A 14,513-nucleotide genomic window follows, 5' to 3' on the forward strand; every position below is an offset into this window, starting at 1 on the left:
GACGTTCTGCCTGAAAATATGCTTCTCTGAAAAAACTGTATGGTGTTTGGCCCCAAATGGAATGATCTGTAGTCCAGGTATAATTATCTCTAATTACATTACCTGGATCTTTTTTTTTTTTTTAAAGGTAACTACCATTTCACAAACTGCTCAGTGCTAGAATGACTTATTCCAGAAATATGTGTACGTGAAAGAACACAGTGTTCAGAATTGAAATAGAATAAATTAAAATAAACCGGTACAGCGCTGCTTGGACATTCCTACCGGCAATTGTGCCCACACTTCACTAAGAGTGGCAAAATGCAACATTTTGTACAAACAAGAATAAATAGGGACATGCTTCAAGTCAAACAGTGTCTCCTGAAAGCCATGTTGCACTCAGCTCTAATCATGAAAAGAAAAAGACAGCTCGAGAGAGAATTTCAACTCCTGCATGCTGTCACACCACCAGGCCAACTGCTGTGTCAAGTTTTCCCGTAGTTTTGTTTAATATCAGCTGTTCTTTTCTATGTGCATGCTTAGGTGTCCCTCATGCAGTTCTTATGCACTGACAGAGTGCCATTTTGTCTAAGCACCATACAGCTGATCCGTTATTTGGGTGCAAGCTCCTATTATCAAGTGATTTAAGGCATCATCTTTGATCTGGAATGCATAACCATGAGGCATTGCCTCAGTAGTATCAGTAATGATGCCAAGTAATAATTAAGGTTGTTGTCTTGGCACAAGTGTGTCGACATCTTGTCGGCTGAACTGGCCGTGTTTGGCTAAATGAAAGTCATCCGTCTCTTTTGGACAATGCAGCTTGTTCAGTTAAATTCACTGGACATCAGCATTTAAAAAAAACAAAAAAACGAAAACGGATCAGTCCATGCGGCCACGGCTACAATAATAGCGAGCGGATGAGTGACAATACTTACAGTGGCACATACAGGCATATAAAGATATGTTTCAGAATAGAAACAATTGCAGAACAAAGCCAAGTTTTATGGCTCATATTGTGGAAGGTGGTGACAAATCCAGTGTGCTCAAGTGCTCGATTCTGCTTTACTTATTCAAACTCCTAAAAAAAAAATGTTGATTAGCTAAAACCAAAGAAAAGAGACAAGCCGACACATGCGCTGTACTGCACTGATAAGTCCATTGAGAATAGCCTGTGTGCATAATAACTATGACACCAAGTGCTCATGATGTGAAGACTGACACACCGTGAAGTGGTCGAAAAGTCCACCCGTTTGCTTCAAAAGTTCTCAAACTTGACTCACAACTCGCGTCAGTCAGTTTTATTTGTCTATTTGGCTTGTCTCAAAAACAAAACTTTCTGGGCAAGACATCTATTGTTTAATCCAGGATTGTCAGACCTTTCATGATGGTGTACAAAAAACTGGACCAAAGTCAACGCACACCAGAGAATTTTAAATTACCGCTGAGTGCACGGACTAGTGCTGCAGTCAACACAAAAATTGCAAGTAAATACAAATAAGCCGAGGAAAATCTGATGAATGACAGTTGTAAAGAACTCTAAAAATCAATTCCCAACTGAAGCAAGCTACCGATTGTCACAGCAAATATTCTGGAGAGGCCTCTGATGGATTTCAGTTTCTTTTGGCCAGAGGATGAAAGCTAATTCAATTGCAGTCTTTTCATTACTCTATACAGTTACCAGAATAAAGGCTATTTTTACACAGCTCTCTGAACAAAATGGGAAAAAAACTTTGGCTAATGTTTTTCCTTATCAAACTTGTATGATGGATGCTTAAATTACATAAACTGATGGTTTACTTTTTGTTGGAAAAAACATACAAACAAACAAACAAACGCAGAAAAGAACAGAAAAAAAACATGACCAACAGAGAACAGAGAAAATACTAGATTTTCTGTGATGGGGTACCTGACTTTCTACTCTGCTGTTACCTTGGAGACAGGACACAGGAGTGTATATGTGCACACATGCACGCACACCCAGTCACATAAGAGGAAATGCACCAAAAGCGGAAAGAGAGGGCAAAGGAGGGGGCAGTCGGCAGCCTGACATTTCAAGTTGAGTTCCTGCTACAGCGTGGAAATGTCATATTATCCGGCCAGACACATCTATCAAAGTCAGGAAGAGTTTCCTAACAGTGGACAGTAAAAGAATTATCACTTCATTACATCGCCCTGTGTGTGTCTGGCTCTCTCTAAATTTCCTCTTTCTTTTTCCAGACACATAAAAAGGCGCTAAAATGTCTACATGGATGTTTATTTGTAAGACATTTCATCTTTGAATCTTCTGACCCCCAAAAAATCCCCCAAAACAATCCTCAGCTATAGAGAGGTGGAAAATGGTGGCAAGTGCTTGTTCACTCCCATTTTCCCAGTGTATTTAGTGGACAGAACATCACTTGTGAAACACATAAATTCCATTTGACAGCTCCAAAAGAGTCAGTAGCGCTGCTGTAAAAACACTGTTGTCTGGGGAGAAGGAGAAGTGAAAAGAGATTGGAAAGCAGTGGGTGCTACTTTAAGCTAAGATACACACAAACACACACACAGACAGACACATTTTCACACACACACACACACACACACACACACACACACACACACACACTGTATTTGCCCTCTGGGTAGTCAAAAATGTCAAGGAACACACACCGTGCTGTCAGTCAGATACTCAAAATGGACAGTATGAAACAGGAGCACTCTCCTAGCAAGATGTGCCATCCACAGGACACAGCATCCAGAGCACAGCAGTGCCCCTACGGCTAGCAAACAGTCATCACAAACTGAGGCTGCAGGACTTGAGCACTCCTCCAACAGTCATCACCTCACCCTGAGCCACATCCCCCCCACCTCCCAGCCATCATTATGTCCGGCTTAGTTGCTTAAAGGCCATGCGCTCCATTTGGAACAGACAAAAGTGCTTGCTCGGACACAATGCAGAATTATTGCAGAGGAAATGTTGCGCCTGCTGCTTTGCCCAAAGGCATGGATATGCTTGTCTGCAGTGGAGCAGACCACCTAGAGCAGTGCTGAAAGCAGAGGGGAGGAAGTGTCAGAGGAGCGAGTGAGGGGAAGGTTATTGTTGTGGGGGCCAGAATTTGCAAAAACTGCATCATCCAAATTAAGCGGAGAAAGGAAGACATTTTAAAAATGTAAGCAAAAATATGACAATGTCTGTATCCTTTTCTATCTGAAATATTGTTGCAAGTCCATGTGCAATGTGTCAGCTAGTTTTAATTTTGCTGTTGACTAGATGTAAGTCATGATTCAAGTGAATGAAACAGCCTGTAATTAAAACTTCACAGACGACATCCAGTTCTACCTGTTGCTACTTGTGATAAAGCTTGGATAGGGAGTATTATTGTGGCACAAATTTAACCTTGTAGCATATTGCATTTCAGTTTGGTCTGAGAGGAAACTAGACATCTGTACCTCCTTTTGGCTCCAGTTTCAGACATTAGAAAGTCTAGCCCATGTTGGGAGATTGCCGCCAGTCAGAGGCGTTCACCCAGGTGAGAGTTCATGAATAACAACAAAGTCAGCAGTCAAAGTGGTGCAACGGCTTCCACAAAGGGGTTTTCACTCAGCAGAGTGGGGCCAAATTCAAGTTGAAGCCACAAAATAATACTGACTTTCTGTCTTTGAAGTGCGTCTTGTCAGGGGGGAGGAGTTTAGAACACGTGTAAGATCCAGAGACTTTGCCTTGCTTACTTGCACAACCACATCTTTTGCACAAGTGTGTTGCAGAGACATCAATTATTAAAGCTCAAAAGTAGCTTTTCTGTTGTTGGATCGTAGATTTTCATTTCTCTTGTTCACTGATGCAAGATTTCATCAAAATAAGTTTTCGAGATAGTTTTGCACTCTGTCAAAGCAGGACCCGGTCCAAAATTCACCATCACAGATTACAAAATGTGTCCTTCTGTCAGCAGATTAAAATTGTAAATTATCCACTAGTCATGACACAGTCCTGAGCCAAATTTGCAAACTCTTTGCGTTCCAACATTCTAAACTAAAATGGACACCACATTAATCACAGCACTTGCTAAACATGAGTGTCAAGACCCTGGCAGTATCACAGTCCTTTCTATGTGGTTTCTTTGCTTTACCCCTCACCATGTTTCTTGTCCAGTCTTCACCAGATCATTCTACCATCACTCACAGTAGTTTTGCCTGAACCAGACTTTATCTCTATGCTTCCCATGTTCTTCTGGTACTCTCAAGTAACTCATTGACTTCTTGTGCCACTGGTCCTCATCTCAGACTTGCAGAAATGCCATCATCCGTTCTCCACAGCCTGATGTCCACCAACAACCTCCTGACCCTGTGCTCAGTTACTTTAGCCTCTATATGGTCAGTCAGCCACCACACCTGTTCTGCATCACACCCATCGCTTCTGCCAAGTCTGTCTCAGTCATAAAGTCCCTGGATTCCCCACCTGAAATCCTCCCTTGCCGAAGCAAAACATGGTATCATCTCCCTGGATCCTCACCAAGCCTCCCACATCAATGGGAACTGTGACAACAAATTTTAAAAATATTGTTTAAAGCCTTCCTCCTGTGCACGCTGAGTTCTGTATTTGGATTTAGTTCTTGAATCCCGACATTATAACAGTCATTATGTTAAGATTGTGATGTGGGAGTGCTACCATGCTGATTTTAGCGCTAACGCACTACCATGTTCATGTATAGTCTCACACAGATCCAAGCATGACTGCAGTCTTGTTAATAATACCAATTTTCCAGAGTGTAGTTTCTTTGGCGCTGTCAGTGCCATTATAGTCCCTCAGTATGCATACAAATGATCAGAGGTGTAGTGGGAAAGCAATTGAGCCCTGGGCTTACACGCTGGTGACTTTTGTCACAGTACGGATAAGGCAATGCAACCCCAGGGTATTGCATTATAAGATAGAAACAGTGCGATCTAACTAAAATACGAAACTTACACCTGGGTCCAAAAAGCTTAAATCCTTTTTCTTTGGATTGTTGAAAAATACAAATTAACACAATATTCAGCTAAGTACACCAAATGGAACAAATTTAACGGTACATGACCTACTATGTAGTGTATCTTGGGCTGGACAGTGTAGCTAAATAGTTAATAAAGGCATGAAAAATGCAGATGGTTTTATCCAAAGCAACATACATCTGAGAGTAGATACAACACAAGCAAGGATCTAGTCATGAGAAAACAACCTGCACAAGTGCCATAAAAAACAAGTTCACGTGTGATAATAGGACCTTGGTGCCTACAGGCAGTGCGGACATAATAGGATTTTTTTTTGAAGTGTCTCAAGTGCAAAGGTGTTTACATAAGAGCTGGATATTTAATATGTTCTTCAAGTCTGAGAAGGACTCTGCGGATTGAACAGTATTTGTCTAGCTATCGACCTTGGGCCCTGTTATGGTGGTTGTACCAGGCACCTTTTGTTGGCCGAGTGTAGTGAGTGGGAAGGAATGTAGACCTGAATGAGACAGTTCAGGTAGGAGGGAGGTGTTTTCATTCTAGTTTTGAATGCAAGTGTCAGAGTTTTGAATTTTATGCAGGCAGCAAGTGGAACCCAGTGAAGCGATCTGAACAGTAGGGTGACATGAGCTGTTTATGCCTGGCTGAAAACCAAACGCTCTGCTGCATTGTGGATCGTCTGCAGACATTTGACCATGCATGAGGAGAGGCCTGCCAGCAAGGACTTGCTGTAGTCGATGCATTATGTTAGGAGAGCCAGTATCAGGAGTTGTGCTGCATGTTCAGACAGGAAGAGTCTGATCTTCCTAATGTTATACAGGGCGAATCGACACGATCGAGCAACAGAGGCCACATGAGCCTTGAACATAAATAAAAAAGGATAAAGGAATGATCTCACCTCAGTGCATATTGAATAAAGAAGACAAGTAAAACCGAGAAGCACTGAGAAAGTGGAAGTGTGTTCTTTGTTTATGGGTGTTCTTTGACCAGCACCTGTTGCCGGCATCCTCCACCAGATGTGGTCTAGCAGACTAACACACCTCGGGAGACCTGCACAAAGGCTACAGGGAGCCAGGAAGGGAGCATGCTTGCGGTTTGTTAATGCAGCAGAATTTCCCTATTTCATAGTGTACTTTCATGGTCATTTGCATCTCATTTGTAGTGAAACCATCAAACATTCTGTCATATTAATGCTATCAATGTAGTGTGTATCACTGGTGCATATTTCTATCATTTCATTTGAATAAGTGCATCTCAAGCTGCATCCTTTCTGTTCAGGTGTTGCTGAAGTACAGAGAGACACAGCAACCCGCATGTGCTGTGAGGGTGGAAGAGGAAAACATCCAGATAAATTCATAACTTGCATAGAGATGGCCCTGCCAGTGTAATCCCCATTGCCAGCAGCATGGCTTAAACATGGTTGAGAGGACTCTCCCCAGCTAGTCATAAATCTGTGACTTTAGCTGCCTAGAGAGGCAACAGGATCCTCTCTCTGCCTTGTTATCTTTATGTCCCCCATTGTGAGAATCCTGATTAAAAGGTGCTTGATTTAAAGTGGCTTTCCGTGTCTCTCCCTCTCTTCATTTTGCATTTTTTCTCTCGTTCGTTCTCATTCTGTTTTTCTTTTTTTCCTAATTCTATCTCTGTGTCCCTCTTGTAGCGCTGGCGTAACGCTTCACTTCCTTAAGAGCATCCAATCATGGCCTCACGCGGTCACGCACAGCTGAACCACACACACACAGACACACACAACATATAGGCAAGAGAGGAGAGGGAGCTGGCTGCCTTTTATACAGCACTGCTATAATTATAGAGGCAGGACTTTTGGGAAATTGATCTGCCTGTTGCTGTTTGAAAAAGAAATAATGGAGGAGAGGATGGGAGAATTACATTCACAAAAGAAAAATGTACAGTAATAGTTAATTATGTTAATTTCTTCACACTAATTTTTTGTCATCATGATGTACTGTTCCTATAATTTAACATGTATTATTATTATTTTAACTGAGAAATATTTGGAGCTATAGGAGGAGAGGAGAATGCGGAGTGAAGTATATAAATAGCAGATTTGACATGGCGACAATGTGAACATTGAGCAATAGATGGGGTAGATTGATTCTATCTCATGCGCATTAATAACACCAAAGCACTGTTTAATTTCAGGGGAAACGCTTGAGAATCACATTACCCGCCGTCCATAATCCATTTCAGGCCCCCCAGACCCTGGGTCATGTTTCCCAAATTAGTTCCGAATATCTGCCACGACAGGCTGCAGACGACAGCAGCACCTTCCCTGCTGAGTTGACACCGTGGCATCAGGGGAGAGTCAGGAGGAGGAAGAGGAGGACAGAGCAACAGTGAGGGAGTCATGATACTTCATTAAAGTGATACACTTGGCTGATTTTTTTTTCTCCCTCCCATTCCTGGACCAATTTCCCTTTCACCTCAGTAGACCTTTATTTTTTTTCATCTTGATATGCCTCACTGTACTTTAGACCTTGCCTCCCTCTATTTTTCTCCTCTCCTTGAGCACTACCTTTCATTTGATCACAGCTTTATTGTTATATATAAAACAGAACATCTCAATTTAGAATATTGGACTGTAATGACACTGCATTAAAAAAACACGACAGGCCATTTATTCAAAGAAGCTACATTTACCTGATGACCTCTTGTGGCCATGTGCATTATGGCTATTGTCTTTTAAGATCAAAGGCAGAAGTACCTTCACTTTGTTACTGAACCGAGCGCTTACTGCAGAAGTAAGGCTGGGTGAGTGATTTGAAAAGCATGTATCTTTCAATTTCCATCTTGTATGAGAATGAAGGGCTTGCGGCACTTGTGATGCAAATACATGAATATACAGAGAGATGAGTCATAACTAAAAAGGTACAGCAGGCTGAATGCTAGCCGCATCTGGTTTGATTTGATGGAAAAGTGTTAAGGATAACAACTTTACAAACACAGTTTTGTGCAAAACAATAACCTAAGCTAAACATTACGACAGCAAATCAGGAAGCATATGAGTCATTTTCATGAATTATGTCATTCTGCTGATAGAGTGACAGAATTAGAAAACACTCATAATGACGATTTTCAAATGCAATAACAAATGGCCAGCTTTGTCATTTAGTTTTTTGTCAATTAGCCAAAAACTATTATTGCATTTTTTAACCCAGAAATGATCATCTGTATTTCAGCGTAATTAATGTCTGAAGTGAGCTTCTGTGCACAATCCATATGGCGTCCTAGAGTTCATTGTCTACGGCTTCTCTTTTTTAATGCACTGCGTTTCTTTTTTTTTTTTTTTTTTTTTGCCAACGCCATCAGCAAACTCATCACCCTGCCCAGCCGACTCCCTTTCTGTCCCCTCTCCATCTCTTTCTCTCGCTCTCAGTCCATCTCTTCCATGATTCCAGCTTGGCCCAGGGAGCATCCTGACTCGCCTGGCCAAAGATAGTTCCCCCTCTTTCTGTGTGACTGCCTGGCTGCTCTGCTCCAGGCCCCAGGGCTCTCTCTAGTGCAACTCACTGGGCATTGCTCCACATGACATGTCCATTTGCAAGACGTGCCCTTCCCCTCCTTGTGAAAACAGCAGCCCTCTAACCACAGAGCACGCTGGCTGACACCACAAAGACAGCGGGGGAAAAGAAAGTTTTTAAGAGGAGAAATATTAAAGTAAGGCACACTGTGGGATAGAAAAAAGATATGAAGGCGAGAGATGAGATGGTGATAATGCAAAGGAAATTTAATTAAGGACGCAAAAGAATCGAGAAAAAAAAAAATCAATGTGACCGCGTGAATGCATAGCCAGTCTCGATGTTTTGGTCTTTGAATCCCTCAAATCCACTGGCCTTTCTAAGGTTTATGGCTGAAGCGCCTCATCACATTCAGGAGTGTTTATAGCTCTCTGACCTGAGGGACAATTTAAGCATTAATATGCCACTGGGGAGGCGTGAGATGTATTTGCAACATATTCTCTCTCTTGCTTTGCAACAAGACCATCCGCTAAACCACCCGGTGCACTGCGCGAGAGTCAAGGGAGAGTCGGATAGGGAAGGAGAGGAGAGAATGCGTTGTCAAGGTAACTAACACGAAACCAGACCGATTAACAAACAGTGAGGCACAATCCAGACAGACAGAGAAATTGAATGTATTATGCACTTTTTACAGCGCTGTGGCTTTGGCACTTCGGAGGCGTGTAAATGTGAAGTCATAATGTTGTCCGGTGGTTTCAATTCTAGGTCCACTGGGACAAATCACTGTGTCATTGACCTGTCATTGGACATGGTATAAAGAGGCATCATTTAACAGTGGCCTCTAAAGCATTTGATTACTTCTTATGACCTGCATCAGGCACCACGGAAGGCTCATATATCACACAGCATATCATGAATGTCTGGAGGACAAACTCCATCATAAACATAACGGTAACAGGCGAAATGAGAATTTCAGTTCTCGTGGCACAATTTTTCAAATGTGTTAGCTGCATTACTCTCCAAACTTATTCATTTTCTTGTGTTGCACTGCAGTGTTCCTCAGAATGACTAATCTGTCTGTTACTAATCTCACACACTATGTGATAGGCAGTGAAAAAATAAAAGCAGGACAAAGCGCTTTTGATGTCTATCACTGGCCGATCTCACAGAAGAGATAGAACATCCATTCTGTTCAATGTATCACTCTGTACTGACTGTGAGACACCACTGTTTAAATGCCACAAGCCACAAATCTGTTGCTACTTAAAAGCTACAAACTCCTTTTTGCTATCAGTAATATTAGCCTTTGGAACACATCTCTAAATTAGCATCAAATTTAAAGAGCCTTTATGCTTTCCCCCCCACTTTTTTTGTGTTACATGATGGCTTTCTACTGCATGTAAAAAGTTTTCAAATTTGCAAAGTCCACACCAAGGGCAGTTGTTCTCTCTCACAAATAACACCCCTTCTTCCTTGCTTAAGAAAAGCCATTTGAAATCTAGGCTTTTCTTTAATCGCATACATACGTCACTGTGTAACATATTTGCATGACACCTGTCTAGTGGCTTGTTTGGCCACATCCTCAAAGAACAAATCAACAGCTTTCTTACAGCCAGTCATTATTTCTGCCTCTTTACTTAGATTCATATCCAACATTGACTTGCATCTGTCGGGTCAGCTGGCTACTCAAAGCGGACAGGACTTTTTAGGAAGGGGTCCTTTAAGAGACAGAAGGTAAAATGGGACTTTTCAGATGAAAGATGATGCAGCAGCGACATGCAGTGAAATAATTATAATGTGTTTTTTGAACTTTAAAGCATGTGAATCAGTTTCAGCAGACCCACAAAAAAAAAAAAAAAAAAACCTGGAAAAGTGACTCTTTAAAATAAATCCCTTGTGCCGACTAGTATTCCTGGTACCGACTAGGGAAAGTAGCTGCATTTCATTATTTGTTAACTGTGCTCTGAGCTAATTGCTAACATCAACACTATAACACACGGATGGTGTTTACATTCTGAAGATATAATATTCACTGTGTTAACCATCTTGGTATAGTGTGCTATAATGCTGAGTAGTAGAGCCGAGAAATGCACAAATCGTTTGCCTAATAGCATAATTGCCTAAGTCATGTTTTGGCCTTCATGATTTAGGCAACTATTAGGCTAACAAAATGCTATCAGTTATACGAGTAGAATGTTTCATATAATGAATAAGTCAGGTGATTTCTACGGCTGCTACAGTTCATACTGAGATGAATGTAACATCAATCTGTGAAAACTTTTATGGAAATACTGAGTATCCAAAAGCTGTCGAGACATTTTACTGACTGTCAACCTGCTAGTGGTGCTAATGGGCAAGTCAGGGTCATCAAAGTCATTAGGATTCATTCTCTGCCTGTAAAAAAAAATTGAGCCAATCAATCCAGGAGATTCAGAGATATTTCACTGGATAAGAGCACATATTGATGTGTTGGAGGAACAAACTGAAAAGACGAGAGACTCCCATACTTCATATTGTCAAATTAGATTTGATGTAAATGGACCACAGGTATGTGTATCATATTTTCGAACAATCCATTAGTTGTTCTCAAGAGACTTTCCTAAAAACCAGCATCTATCAACCTGAAAAATAAAGGTATCATCAACACCAGCAGGGTTCATCTTCTGGGAACTACAGACCTACACCGCATGACTTAAACAAGCTTCAGCATCGTACACGGCACACTATAAAAAAAATGGTATGACAATGATTGCATGATTACAGACCCTTCACATGTGACAGTGAACATGCAGTTTCAAATTCTAAATTGTATACGAGAAGGTAGCAGTTATCTCTGCAACCTCTTTTAGGTGCAATTTTGAGAACAACAGGTGACTATGACAGCTGGGAGATGGGCTACATCTCCAGCCAGTGTAAAAGCTGGCAGTAAGAACTCCTTACTGTGGAAAGTAATTCAGTGATTTCAGATTTCTCATGAGCATTACTGACTGTACATTTAACCAGTGATAGCCTTTAACTTCACTGAGTGAGCTGCATTCACTGAAACAGGATGTGACACCTGAATATTTCAGCTTTATTGTATTGAGTTGTATTATCTTTTATATACATGTATCATGCAAGCCACATTTAGAACAGGCATTACATTTAAAAGTGCAACCAAAGCAGCGATATTATTAGTATACTCCCTTTAACTGAATTAACTTCGTAACAGGTTATTCTTTAGAGAGTTCAGTGTTTGCATGTCTGTGTAGATTGAAACTTATTAAAGCTACAGGAACCCTAAGCGCTTCAGTAAAAGACAATATGACGTCTTTTTGGTTTTTAAACATGTTCCATCTTCGAGTAGAGGAGGAGATCTGCAACACCAATTATCAGACGCTTATATTACATAAAGTGTCACCACCATTATCACCTTGAGTCACCCATGAGTTGCAGCTTCACACCCATTTACACCTTGAGAATGGTGAGTCTTAGGTTGTTAATGGGCCTTTAGCCGTGTGATTTCAGGGTGATAATTTACATATCTGTGACTCCCTATTAGTTAAGTTAGAATTAGATACAAAGAAGAGGTGAAACATCTTCAAGAACCAAAAGGAGAACTTTATATTCATTTTGGAAACTCATATACTATTGGCATTTTAGTAATCGCAATGTCTTTTTGACAAAACTTCAATATACACCGCAATAACTACAGTTAGAAATGCAGCCCATTCTTCTCCATATATGATGAGTTTCAGAATTAGAAAGGATGTGTTTGCATGATAAACAAATGCGCATAGTTGTGTCTCATCTGCGGGATGCAATTGGTAAAATGCTGTTTATTTTTAATAATGTGCTGTTTGATCTTATATATGAGAACACACTGAATAATTTTGAGCAGAAATGAGCTTGTCTTAGAGTTGCATCAGTGCATCCAGCAACTTTATGAGGGGACAAAATGTGCTGACTGAGAGCTTCACATAAAAAACCTGCCAACTTGAAATTAAAGTGGGCAGCGCTATTTTGGAACGTCCTCATCAATATTAGTAATTTGTTAATTAATGGTTTGACTCACTGTATTGTCTAAATAAAAAATGGCAGAGTAAGCACGTGTGAACAATTCAGTCTGGAGCATTTCATTTCTGCACATCAGGCTTTTGGCTGGTTGAAGCAAACTGCGGCGTTATAAGTGTCCTGTTAAAAGAGCTAATCTGATTCACAGGAGTGCTGTAGCAGCCTATTGTACATGCGAACTCTAAGGACCTGCTGGGAGCCCAAATGTTACATCAACCCGCTGGGCTCTATCTCATAGAGAAGTGTCTAATTGGTTTCTCTAATGCCATTTCTGTACTAGAAGAGTGGGACACTCCTCTTTGGTTTTGACTTTCAAAGGAACCTCATAATCATCCTGCAGGGGCCGAGGCTGGATGACGTCCCTGCTGACGCTGGCTTGGAAAGTGGCAGCAGCTGGCTGGCGTGGAGTGCTAGATCGAATACTTATAAGAAAATTCACAGTTTTAACTCATTATTATATCTTCATGGTGAGAAAGTAGTTAGCAACTTTGCCGTGTCAATGCACTTGAGAGTTCACAAGGCCAGTAACAACTGATTTACTGCAGGAAATGGTAAAGAATGGCTGGTTATTGTAGTTAAGATAGCTGTGTAGAGTTTAATATTATGCCTTGACTGGACTTCATGCTGATAACAGACGTTGAAGGCCTTCAGCACAACAATACTGACACTAGATTGCTGTGATGCTCATGATTCCTTCCTGGAGGCTCAGGCCGACAGAGAGGCAGGTGTAGCAGCAGCTGCATTCATCTTGCGAAGATCACATTAATGGCAACCATTCAAGGCTCATACTGGCTTATTGCTACAGTGGGAAAACAGACTGCAGGGCCCGGAGCTAATACAGTTCTACAGGTACAGGTCTACATTTAAAGTGGAAGAGCTTATACGTATATTATGTATATATCTGTGTATGTGTGTAGCTTTAGGTGTCAAAACTATTTGTACTTCATTCTTACTGTGCCCTTGCTACTTCACATTAACATGACTCTACAGTCGTAATTATTTATTATCCTAATAATACCTTTTCAATAAAAACAATCAAAATGCATGCACTTATTATGCTATTCTTCTGCTCCAGAGATTATCTTATTTTAAACATCTCCTGTTCAGAGAGGAGTACTTTCCCTGTAAGTTAACGATCCCTTTGTGTGTCCTTAATAAACTAATTTCAAGCTCCAATTTCTGCTCTAACAGAGTTGCTGATGAAGCAGGACCACCACCAGCTGCTGCAGGACTCACAGTATAGAGCCAAGAGAAGCGGCAGGTCGGTGGGGGTGTGGGAGAAATTCCTTTTTTCTGTGTATACTGTGCACACTGTATGACAGTTTAAAGACAGCATCGTGCACCCGATTAAACACAATGATGAGGTAATGTAAAAAAAAAATCTTACCTTGTGAGCTTGTGGGGAGTATTTGTGCCACGAGTCTGAGCTCTGCGCTGTTATTATGGTGTCTGCAAAAACCCTCTGTTATCATTCAGACTGTAGAGCCTTCACGCTGGGTCTCCTAAAGGAGTCTTGTGAATTTTATAAATGATAAATTGGTATTACCCATAATGACATGCACAGCAAGGTTAATACAGTTTTAATAAATGCTGTTCATCTTTACTCAAATACCAAAATAACTGTTTTTTTGTTTGTTTGTTTGTTTTACCATTTTAACATCCATTTATTTTCTGTTCTGGAGTTTTCGTTTGCCTCAACTTTTCACTCAACATGCATGAAAAGTCATAAAAGGTTGAGAGTTTGAACATCTAGTTCTATGGCATTTGGGCTGAGTCAAACCAGCTCAGGGGGAACTGTGTGATTTGTCCAAAAGCTCCAGAACAGCTCTGAACCTTGAGGTCTAAGTTCACAATAAATAAAAAGATCTATGCTTTCTGCCTTTCGGTGTGAGTGCTGTGTTTCTCCACATTCCTCGGTACCTCATCCTTCCTTTTGCTTTCTTATTGATCATAGTTAACCTTTAACTATACCCCTGTTTTTGTGAACAAATTCTGCAGTAAGCAAATGCTGCACCCAGTTTCCCTGTCATCACTAAA

General features: G+C 41.0%; 1 protein-coding gene across 1 annotated transcript in view; it reads right to left on the reverse strand.

The window, feature by feature from the left end:
• col16a1 (collagen, type XVI, alpha 1) overlaps nt 1-13,983 on the reverse strand; it is a 133,952-nt gene extending 119,969 nt beyond the window's left edge. Inside the window, exon 1 of the mRNA XM_051955854.1 lies at nt 13,864-13,983. The gene's annotated coding sequence lies outside the window, so the exon portion shown is untranslated. The remainder of the gene's footprint in view (nt 1-13,863) is intronic.
• Between the last annotated feature and the right edge of the window lie 530 nt (nt 13,984-14,513).

This window comes from Acanthochromis polyacanthus, chromosome 11 (assembly GCF_021347895.1).
Source record: "Acanthochromis polyacanthus isolate Apoly-LR-REF ecotype Palm Island chromosome 11, KAUST_Apoly_ChrSc, whole genome shotgun sequence".
NCBI lineage: Eukaryota > Metazoa > Chordata > Actinopteri > Pomacentridae > Acanthochromis > Acanthochromis polyacanthus.